The 9,939-nt window shown below is 48.9% G+C and overlaps 1 long non-coding RNA gene across 1 annotated transcript; it reads right to left on the reverse strand.

Annotated features, from left to right (window-relative positions):
• Positions 1-4: 4 nt before the first annotated feature.
• Positions 5-7,473, reverse strand: LOC123000692 (uncharacterized). The gene is made up of 3 exons (XR_006408836.3): positions 7,013-7,473; positions 5,602-5,765; positions 5-5,133 (listed from the first exon to the last, which is right to left on the reverse strand). It is a non-coding gene; the product is annotated as an uncharacterized LOC123000692 (long non-coding RNA).
• Positions 7,474-9,939: the final 2,466 nt, after the last annotated feature.

Here is a 9,939-nt window from a genome sequence, read left to right on the forward strand (position 1 = left end):
TGATTTCACTTATATTTGGAATCTAAGAAACAAAACAAATGAATAAATACACAAGCAGCAACAAACAGAAACAGATTCATAAATGTGCAGTGTAAATTGGCAGTTGCCAGAAGGGAGGGGTGTGGGGGGGGTGGAATAGGCCACATCGATGAAGGGGATGAAGAGGTACAAAATTCCAATTACAAAGTAAATAAGTCAAGGGTATGGAAGGTGCAGCATAGGGAATATAGTCAATAATATTGTAATAACTTTGTATGGAGGTAGATGGTAACAATACTTATCATGGTGAGCGTTTCATACTGTATATAATTATCGAATCATATGTTGTACATCTGAAACTAGTATATGTCAATTATACTTCAATTACAAAATTTTAAAAATAGTGAATTGGAGCTCCCCCTGAGTCCCCCATGCTCAGCACAAGGGCAGCCCTTCCCATCCCCTCACGTCCCTGAGATTCTGGGAGGACTGTGCCATCTCTTTTCTTTGTTTATCCCCCATGGCACTCAACTCAATCAATACTTTACAGTCAGGTGCTTGAAGTGTTTTCGTGAATCGAACTGAAGGCAACAAGGATTTGTACATGGTCGAACTACCTTTGTAGATCCCAAAAGATGTGCGAACTTGGGCAGATTTCATAGTTTTTAGCTGGAGTGGTCTGTTAATGGGGAGCCCATGAGACTGGCTACACGCAGCCTGGAATTTTCCAGATGGCCTTGGATTGAAATAATCTATCTTGGTCTCTGCCTGAGTAGACTGTACAAGTCTTGTTCCGAAAGTTCTTAATTTGGGACTTGAAAAATGTGATTGCTGTGTCTGCGGGACATCCAGAATGATAGTAATAATGCCACCCAGTAAAGTGGACATTCGTTAAGTGCCAAGCACGGAGCTAAGCAAGCACTCTTCCATGTAGCGTGACCACCAAGGTCCGTGAGAGCTTAGGCGGTATCTTTATGACCTTGTCACCCATACATTTTTCCTAAAGACTTTTCAGCCTACTTGAGGTTCTCCATCACGGGCTCAGGATGGGTCTGACCTGATGAAGGAGGATAAGGGGTCAAGTGTGCTGGAGAGCTGTGACAGAAGTCCCCCATATGGACCTGCTTTTGTGTTTATGGATTACCCGTGGCGACTGTCAGCAGTTAATACAGACAACAATTCGCGGCCATCCTAACCACCAGCTTTACTTCTTCCAAGGAGGCCTGGGGCCTTTCCCCAATGAGGATTATCCTTTTCTAGAAGTTCAATGGAGCTTGTTTCAAGCTTAGAATTATGAAAAACAAACTTTATATAAGAATAGAATATTCTTCTTTGTTTTTGTTTTTCGTTTTAAGAATAGGATATTCTTTACGGTTTCCAGGAACAGGCACTATTCTACTGTGCGTTAGGTCATAAAGCCAGGGCAGAGAGCATTTAAAACTTGGTGTCTATAATCTCTCTTCCCATGCTCTCCTCTCATTCTTCTTCCCTCATATCCCTTGAAGCCCAGCTGTTTTGCTAATATTCCATCAAGTATTTCCTATGACCTGCAAAATCTATTAACAGGTGAGAAAAAACTTAACTAGTCCGGGCAAAAAAGTTGATCCCAAATCTTGAACATTTTCCACTGGAGGCAGTGAAGACGGGTTGGGCAGTGGAGTTTAATTCTTTATCTTTCTTCTTCTGTGCCACAATTCTCTTTCTAGCAAATCAGATCAATGGGCTGAAGGGACTGGGGGAGGATGAGGATGGTTGGATGGAAGCAGAGCCTGCCCCTCTCTGAGCTGTGGGCCTCACAGAACCAAGGCTGAAGGACAAGAGAGATGGCAAGACGATCAACATCATCTCATCTCCTTGGACGTCAGAAGGGATGGGATCGGTGGGTCATTCATTCCCAGGGCTCCTGCTGATCCACAGGGGACAATACACAGGACAAAGATTTTTTGAGATTACCTGAAGCTCTAAAAATGTGCAGGCGATACTCGGACACCCTTTCTATTTTCTTATTTTGGTAAAACACACACATCAAATTTAACATTGAACATCCTACAGCGTTCACGTCGGTGGCATGAAGTACATTTTCGTGCCGTGAATCACCACCAACCATCTCCAGAATTGCTTCCTCTTCCCAAACCGAAACTCCGTCCCCCTTAAATACTAACTCACCGTTCTCCCCTCTATCCAGCCCCTGATGACCACCGTTCTATTCTCTGTCTCTAAGGATTGGACTCCTCCAGGTACCTCACGTAACTTGATGGATTTATTTCACTTAGCATCACGTCCTCGAGGCTCGCCCGTGTTGTACAAGTCAGAATTCCCCTCCTTTTTAAAGCTGAGTAATATTCCAATGTATGTGTGCAGCACATTTCGTTCGTCCATTCATACACGGACACTTGGGCTGTTTCCACCCTTTGGCCATGATGACTAATGCCGCTGGGAACAGGGGTGTACCAATGTCTGTTTGACTGCCTGCTTTCAGTTCTTGCGGATATAGACCCCGGAGTGGAGCTGCTGGATCATATGGCAATTCTGTGTTTCATTTTTTGAGGAACTGCGTATCGTTTTCTGCAGAGGCCGCACCATTCTGATAATCTTGGTGGTGCAGGCGCAGGTCCTTGTAAGAGGCGAACCTGATAAGACATGAATTTGCTCTTTGACCCAGGCGACCTGTATCTTTGATCTTCTCATGCTGGGGGTGTTAGCATGCTTCTGCCTTAGGTTCCCCACCTGCAGAAAGATGGCAGGTACTGTTCCTCTCAGGAAAACAAGGGTCTATGGGATGTAGCACTGAGATTGGCTAGGGAAAGAAATTTGGTTCAAAATACCTTGAGTTCCAGGGCCAGAGCCTGTGTCAGTGCCCTTCTTTCTCCAGCTTGAGCTGCCCCTGCTTCCGCTGCACACGCCAGGGGTGGGGGTGGTTGGAGGCTGCATCTGGGTGGTGAGGGTCCAATATCCTGCTTGTCGTACATGGCTATCAAGGACCTTCTCCAAGGCCCTGGTGTAAAGGACCATCTGCAGCCACCAGGCCATCGTGCCTGCATTTCTGACTTTTGTTTCAACTTGCCGCGTTCCCTTTGCCTTGGTGTGGTATGTGGTTCCATAGAGAAGAGTGTCCACTGAGTGATGGATTCATCAAAATCCAATCAAGATTTCATTAAGAACCTGATAGCTCCATTCTTTCCCTCTGTCTCTGCCTTCCCATCCCCCAGTGGGTTCTTACTCAGCATGTCAAAAGCTCTGCCGTTTCCACAACACACGTTCACTCTCTGATCCACACCAGGGCTCGTGGAAGTAGGGAAGGCCCCATACCTAGCTGTCATTAAGGAACAGAAAACGGATTGGTGTCCTGTCCTTGGGAAGGCTCCAAGGCTATTCCTCACCCCTCTGGCACTGTGGCCAGGCTGGCCTTTCGGCTAGCTCCTGCCAGAGTTGCGGGGTGTCCTCGGAAAGGGGGGGGATATGGAGACGCAGGGAAGCAGAAGGCACTGAGGCTCCAGCTGGAACTCTGGCAATGAGTCGGTCACAGCTCAAGGAGGGCTCGCTCCCAAGCAGCTCTGCTGGATTTCTGGCCCCGCCGCTGGCAGCCCAGAGATGTCTACACAAAGACTCTTGTCCGTGGAGGATCAGAAACGGCGCGCAAGGCCTCCTCAGGGCTGACTGGAAGGTGTCTAAGAAACAAGGTCACACCTGTATCTTCCAGCAAAGACTGACCTCTGTTTCCAAAGCATCAGCTGACAAATTAATGAATCTTTAGTCGCCCTGTCATCTGAGCAATGGCTGTAGCGCAGAAGGGAGTGCCACGTGCTGTGCCGCCCCAGCCCCGCCTCCGGGCCAGGCCAGGCCTCCGGGGCTGGGCCCCTCGGAGATGACTCTCCCCCCTTGGAGTGAGGCCCCGCGGCAGCAGGGAGCCAGCCGCCTTGTTCGCCTTGTTCGCGGCTGCTTCCTCAGCACCTGGAACAGTGCCAGGCAGGGGAGGCACTCAGTATTTGTAGAATGAATGAATCCACAGCTGAAATCTGGCCGGGGCTGGAGAATGGGCCGGCCTCCCGTTCTAGAGACAGACGCTGCTGGAGAAGGGACTGCCACGGAAAAGCGCTATGCAGTTCCATTGAGAGAAGACCTTGGACTAGAGATAACCAATGTTATTGTTCCTCCCTGGTCCTTCTCCTGTCCCTGAGTCATCACTGAAGACTACCCTTAGAGACAGGAGGAAGCAAAATATCCCCGGGCTTCTATGGCCCCAGGGGTAGGGGGGCGGGGGGAGGGGAGTGGGGGAGAGTATTACAAAGTGCTAAGTAAGGCTGTCACCTTCTGGGTGTGGGAGGAGGGTGTCCCCTTTAAGGCAAATCTGCATATATATGCATATCTGTGTCCACGTACACCCTAACCTGCAAAGGGACACCCAGCTCTTCCGACCTATAAACAAACTAATCCTTCTGCTTTCTCCTTTGCTGGATGTGCTGAATCAAAATTTAACTGTCAATGTTCTAGAAATTTTAGAGGGGAAAAAACACAAAATGAACCCGCCATTTACATTTTAAATTTTAAAATGTCATTATTAGTTCACATTTTTTTTATAAGTAAAAGAGTGTATTTTGAAGATTTTCCAGCGAGACAGGGAAATAAAGGTCAAATTAATCTTGAATCTTCAGTTGCAAAGGGGATTGGATCTCCTGTTTTTTCCTGTATTTGTGTGCGTGCAATAGGGCGCCTAACCTTGTCCTAATTAAAAGGCTCGGAGAAATCTTCATTTTTCAGGGTCATCATCCATTTTCCGAGGGGAAAATGGACTCTCACTTTGGAAAACACAAAACCATGTTTGTTTTACGTCCCTCGGAAAACAGCTCCTTGCGCCGGGCGGAGGCAGGCGGTCAGGCTGGGCGCTGGAAGCCGGAGCCCGGGGCTGCAGCGCGTTGTGTAACCGGCCTGGGAATCACGTTGCACTGACGAGATCCGCAGGCTTTTAGTGCAATAATAAGCTTGATCTTTCTATTCAAATACAAGGAACAACCGCAGCCGGCTCCAAGTCACGTGGCCCGGTCACATGGTGCCGAAAGCCGGAGACCGGCTGGCAATCATTAACTAATGCTCACTCCCGGGGAGAAAATGCAGGTTTTAAAGACTCGCGGCTCTGTTTTTGTAAAAGCAGCAGCCCTAGAAGAGAAGGTATACGTGGTGGGTGGGGTGTGGCGAGCTTGCGAAGGGCTCTCCAAGCAAAGGAAACGAGCCAGCCACCCCCCCCCCCCCCCGCCGGGGTTGTTCTGTTCGCGCTGGACAGACTTGCTCAGGGTCACCCGCTGTCCCCCACCTGGAGGGGCGGTGGGGCTGAGCATCCCCCCGGGCGGCGCGCGGAGGGAGGGGCCGGCCGAGCGGGCGCGGGGCCCGGGCCTTTGCGAAATGCAGGGCACGGCGGTGCCACGAGCGGAGAGCCGCGTTTGCTCTCCCTTGTGACGTGCGTGCTCCGAGGGGCGGCCGAGTTCGGGGAGGGGCTGTGCGGGGTGGGCAAGGGCAGGGTGAGCCTGTGCGCGCTCCTGGCGTTTTCACTAGAACGAAAACCAGCCTCCAGAGGTGGTTCCTTTAAGTCTTTCTGTGGTTAAGCACAGACACAAGGGCTCTGCCTACCTGAATGTTTCCTTGTTCAGTCGTTTGAATTTAGAAAGAAGTTCTTTCACTTTCTCCAACTTGTATAGTGTTACTGTGTGCTTTCAAACAGTAATGAGCCCGCCGAGTTTGTTGGATTTGGGCGGAGAGGCGACAATCGGGAGCGTGAAGAAAGTTTGGAATCTCTGGCAGGGAAGGGGTAGAGAAAGTACAGATAAAAGACAAGCAGAAACTGACTTTTTTTTTTTTTTTTTTTTAAAGCTAGGTGTGTTTTATTTCACACGATTAAAAAAAAAGTACTTTCCCCCAGCACTGTGCAATATGGACTCAGCCTGGCGAGCAAATCCGCCAGTATGGTGTGGAGCCTTATGCACTGAACTTAATTTAAATCTTTACAGAAAGAACACATACACAAGGAATTCCCAGTTTTCTAGGTTCCCCGTCTGCCTGAAATAGAACTATTTCAGGAAATTGAGTTTGTTAGGGAGTTCAGTCGTCTCTGTGCTCACCACCCCCTTCTTGAAAAAGATGAAAGTACCTGACTTTAAGGGATGGACCCAGGTGTTTTTGTTTTTAAAGATTTTATTTATTTGAGAGAGTGTGAGCAGGGAGAATGGCAGAGGGAGAGGGAGAAGCAGGCTCCCCACTGAGCAGGGAGCCCAACGCGGGGCTCCATCCCAGGGTCCTGGGATCATGACCTGAGCTGATGGCTGAGGCTTCACCGACTGAGCCACCCACGCGTCCCAGGCCCAGGTTTTTTTGTAGGGCCTGAAGCTTATATAATCCGAGAGGCTTTGAAGAGGATATAAAAGTATATATACAAAATTAGGTATTAAGGTACCCCCAAGTTCAGAAAAATACATATTATTTGCTTACCACATCTCTAATAATATCCTTTTTGTCCTGTATTTTGGGGGGCATATTTCTTAGGTGGTCTCAAATTCATTCTGACCAGTTATCAACTTTAAATGTGCCTAGAGTTGTACAAGTTTGATGGTTGGAAAAATTTTGCCCGGGCTAGTCTCTGATTAGTCTGTTCTGGCTTGTCTGTTCCACATCTTGATTTTCCTCAGCAGGCCCACACTACCTCGGTGCCGGACACCGAAGGACACACTCCTATTGCGATATGACCTCTGATTCGAGCCTTCCTATCTCCATGACGGGTGGGTCAGCCCAGTGGGCTGTAGGAATATTGCTGGAAAACTTCCCTACTTGAGAACAGCCGGCAGTAACTAAACTGTAAATATAGTTCACAAATTTATGAATATCTCTTAACCCAAAGTAAAGGTATCTCTGACTCCAGTTCCTCTTAGCCCGATCCCCAAAATTCCCATGTCTGCTCCAAAGTCACCCAAAAGGAGGGGGAAATGTGGCCAAAAGGAAGTCAGAGTAGGAAGAGGCAATCAGAGCAATCAAGGTCAGAGTATCTTACCACCGCCAAGTTTACAAAAGCAAATGGCCATGAATGTGTTGCTGGGGCTCCTGCGTGGGTGAGAGGCTTGGAGCTTCCTTTTTCAGCAGCTTCAAGGTAAATGGGTTTCTGGTGACCCTGGGTGCATAACAAGTACATCTCAGGGAGTCATTTTCTGGGTCCCAGAATCCAAGATCCTTGTTTGAGGCAAGCTTGCTTATCTGGACATCTCGTGGGAATGAAGTAAATTCCATTAATAAAAAGCCTCTGCTGGGCTCTGACTCAGCCCCTCGCCTGTTCCCTTCACCCAACCAGGCTCTCAGGGAAAACCAATCTCCCGCTCCACACGTGCAAGGGAAGGGAGGAGGGGAGGAGCTGGCTCAGGGCATTGATTCCGTGTGTATTTGTTCTGTGTGTTTTCTGTGCCCAGCCCAACCGAGTGCTTTTGTTACACACATCACACCCTGTACTGCCCAGGACGACCCTGTGGAGCGGCTGCTAGGACGAGCCCTGCTGTGCAGGGAGAGGGTTTTCTGCCTGCAGTCACATGGCCACAGCATTTCAAAGCGGGAACTCAGGACCGGCTGACTCCCCAGGCTGGTTCTTTCCAGACTGAACTCTGATCTTCAACTTTTTATGAAGAGAATGCAGCACATGTCTTGCTTGAGTTTCTATGGGGGAGCTGACGTTATTTGCAGCGGTATCCGGTTATAGCTCCCCTTCCTTTCCGCCCGTTCTTGCAGAGCCTGGTCTCACTGCCTGCTAAAATAATTAGGGAGTGGAGCCAACGGGATTCCTTGAGCAGCTTTCAAGTTCCTCTCTGCCCCTCTGATGCTAATGTTCTTTCCTTGCCTTACCTGGCCACGCTCCTGTAACCTTGGCGATGCCACACTTCGCACTCCCTCTTGCCGCCCCAGGGATTGCCCCTAAAATATGCCACCTGCTTGTCGTCTGCACAGCAAAAAAGAGTCACCTTGTTGAATCACTCACCTAGCTTGTCAGGACAGTATTTTGAATTTGGAGTGGCTTGCCAGCATGCTGTTTATGGGGAAAAGGAGGCTGTCAGTTCAGACAATCCGCAAATGCACCAATTAGCTGGATGGAAAGAACCCGAGTGCAGGCGGTAGCTCTCCCCTGCACATGAGATAACCCATCGGATCCAGTTTCCCCACTGCGGTAGCCGTGATGTTTTCTTCCCAGGCCAGGCTGGGGACGGGCGCTCCAAAGCATGACTGACTCCTTCAGCTCAGGGTCTCTCCCCTTCTCCACCACTGACGTCTGGGGGCTGGGTGGTGCCTTGTAGGATGTTTATGGGGACCCCTGGCTGCTATGTAATGCTTCCTCTGCCCGCCCACCCCACCCCTACTGTGGTCATCAATAATATCTTCACCCATTGCCAAATGTCCCGGGGCGGGGGGGGGGGGAAGGGGGGCAACATTGCCCCCGGTTGAGAGCCACTTCCTGAGCCCTGTCAGCAGACGGCCACCAGCAGTTTCCAGCTGTGTTGATTCTTTAGGTGTGGGGGCAGGAGACAGAGTGGCTTTTGGCTCCCCTGGGGAGATGACTCACAGTGGGAATGTTCTAAGGTAGACACGGGGCTCATGGCGCCAGGCCTCCTGCATGAGAGTGTTGCAGGGGAAAAGGTAAAACCTTTGAGAGTAGACACGCGCTCATTTCTCCAGGCGCTCATTTCTCCAGTCCGTTAGCCTGAGGTTGAGGTGGGTGCCTGAAAAGGTCAGCTTGGTGGTTAGAGTTCTGCGGTCAGACACCCCGGTTTGAATCCCAGCTTTGCTCTTAATTTGCAGTGGGACTTTGGATAAGTTACTTTACCTATCCGTGTCTCGGTTTCCTTATTTGCCATATGGGAATGAGAATATCCATATCGTAGAGTTGTTTAAAAAATTCCATGAGATAATGCCTGTGTTTGATGCATAGTAAGTGCTTAGCCCATGTGACCCACTTTTAAATTTCTGGACCGATCTTTGACAATGATGATGATGATTGTTTTGTTTGAATGTAGATAAGTAGATCTCTGCCCAGATTCTCCAGATAATTGTGTGAGCCTCTTGCTTGGTTGATTCTGGAAACAGTATACCCAGTAGCAACTTTAGAGTCTCCTTCTTGCTTAAAAAAAAATTTTTTTTTTTAAGTAGGCTCCACACCCAATATGGGGCTCGAACTCACGATGCCGAGATCATCCTTCTTGCTCTTTATGGGAAGTATGGACTCCCTCTCCTTGTGCGCTTCCATGGTTATCAGCAAAGCTCTGGTGTCCTGAGAAAGTTCTGCTCACCACCAATGCCCCATCAGGATTCTTGGCCGTAAGCCTCTTGGTGAGCGTGAGATGTTTTGCAAACATGTTTAACCCCATCGTATCCATGCAAGGGTTTACTAATATATTCAATTTCCAAGCAAGAGATAATTTAAAAAAAATGGAAATCAGTGAAAAATCATGAATGTTGCCCTTGTGTATGGACTGAGTCATTCAACATTAGAGAAGGTTCGAAAGGACAAAGGATAATTGTATAATGTATAAAAGCTGTCTTGCTTCTTTGGTCAATAATCAGCAAGAGATAGGACAGCAATAGAGAGAAACGAAAGGGTTCAGAGTGTCATGGCTCAGAGGCTCGCATCAGCGGAGAGTCTCCCAGGCTCCGTCAGGAGCATGCCAGGAGTTTGAAGACACAGAGGCTGGAGCTTGCTGCAGGCCATGGATATTTCCTCTGCACAAGGCCCCCTTTGAACGGGCCTGACTTCAAAGTGCAGGGGGTGCTGGAGACACAGTTAAGGAGAGCCTTGTCATATTTGCAGATATGCTCTCTCTCAGTGTGTTTTCAGGGCAGAAAAAAACCAGATTTGTTGGGGGAAATATGCCCGAGAGAACGTTTATCAGCGAAGAGGAGGAGCGTGGACTTGCTTTTCAAGCACGCCTGTTTGATGGACATCAG

The sequence above is a fragment of the Ursus arctos genome, unplaced genomic scaffold (genome assembly GCF_023065955.2).
Source record: "Ursus arctos isolate Adak ecotype North America unplaced genomic scaffold, UrsArc2.0 scaffold_10, whole genome shotgun sequence".
In the NCBI taxonomy this organism is placed as follows: domain Eukaryota; kingdom Metazoa; phylum Chordata; class Mammalia; order Carnivora; family Ursidae; genus Ursus; species Ursus arctos.